The 1,523-nt window shown below is 38.1% G+C and overlaps 1 long non-coding RNA gene across 1 annotated transcript; it reads left to right on the forward strand.

Annotated features, from left to right (window-relative positions):
• Nucleotides 1-266: 266 nt before the first annotated feature.
• LOC119869342 lies at nt 267-1,227 on the forward strand. The gene is made up of 2 exons (XR_005370460.1): nt 267-486; nt 1,061-1,227. It is a non-coding gene; the product is annotated as an uncharacterized LOC119869342 (long non-coding RNA).
• The last annotated feature ends 296 nt before the right edge of the window (nt 1,228-1,523 follow it).

The following is a 1,523-nucleotide window of genomic DNA, read 5'->3' on the forward strand; positions in this document are numbered from 1 at the left end:
ACCCCTTCTGCTTACCCAACCGGATCTGGGACCTTCTCTTTCCTCAAGTGTAAACATCATCTTGTCCAGACATCTTCCCATACCAATCAGTCCAAAGTAGGTTCCTGGTTAGTCTCTGCAATAACACTTTTTCTTCACTGTACTTGACATAATGTATGCATACAATACCTCATCAAATTTAGAATGCCAGCAATTGTTAGACATGCCACTGTATTCCATATCACAAAGGGGGGGGGGGGAAGGTGCTAATTAAGCTATGACACTCTCTCGATTTTAGGATATTTCCTGATGTCAGAATATATTAAAAGATAAAGGAAAAAATGTGTGCCTTAGAATTGATGGGACATCATCTATGTGCATATAGATCTGTGTCTCTCTGTGGTCAAAAGTGTGACAATCAAGGGCAAGAACCATTTCTGTATTGTTTACTCTGCAGGCCTAGCAACCAGCACATTGTCTAGCACATCGTCCATGTTTAATGAATAAGTAAGTAGATGGCCAGATGGCCACGAAGATAGTTCGTTGTAAAATAACATGTTATGTGAGAAGGTCGGATTCTCATTCACATGTCCATTTTTTTCACACTCGGAAATGTGAGCATAAATCATGATAGTAAAAGATAAGAAATAGGAAATAAAAGGATTTCCCAGAACCACTCCTCTTAACAAACAATAACCTTTTATAACATGGACCTAAAGTCTACCCATGTTTACCTCTAGTTCAACTCACTTCGTAAACTTTTTGAATCTGATATCAAAAGGGATCAGAAGGGTCATGTGGTACAACTCCAGTTAATTTCTGGAACCACATACCACCCCATTCGTACAAAAGGAAGATTAAATTAGACAATCTCTACCGTCCCTCTGATGTATTAGACACTTAGTGGTGGAGAATTTAACATCTTACAGTGTGTACGTTCACTATCTAGTTGACATTGTCTGCGTTGTCTTAAAAAACTGAAGAAGAAAAGATTATTCAGCCAGCCAATATTTAAACTCACATTGGCCTCTAGATCTATTTTTCATATTAGCTACATTTTCTTTTTTCTTTTCTTTTTTAGCTACATTTTCTTAATTACTGGGGCATGTTTTACCTGGGAAGTGAACATCCGATGCTACTGTAGCCCCAAAGCAATTCTCCACAGAAGCTGAAAAGAAGTCTAAACACCTATTTTAGCTTATAGCATTATTGCCTTAGCAAAATAAAAATGCTCTTGGTGAAAATCCAGCTCTTACTGAAATTATCATTAATGTTCTTTAGGTTTTACTACATATGGGTATAAAAATACATATTAATAGGAGATCAAGTAAGTTGTAGTAACAGCAGAAGGTGTGTGCTTTGGCATCCTCTGTAATGATGTATTAATTGCTCTGTGGCGGTATGCCTCTCTTTCTCCTTATTTTCAGTCCATAAACCATGACCTCAGCTGATCTAGGACAGTAACAGAGGCAATGCCTTGCTAACATAATGAGGACAGAGCCAGTGAAGCTGCCTGGAAAAGATTCCAGGTTACTGGACCGGTT

The sequence above is a fragment of the Canis lupus genome, chromosome 15 (assembly GCF_011100685.1).
Source record: "Canis lupus familiaris isolate Mischka breed German Shepherd chromosome 15, alternate assembly UU_Cfam_GSD_1.0, whole genome shotgun sequence".
Lineage (NCBI taxonomy): Eukaryota > Metazoa > Chordata > Mammalia > Carnivora > Canidae > Canis > Canis lupus.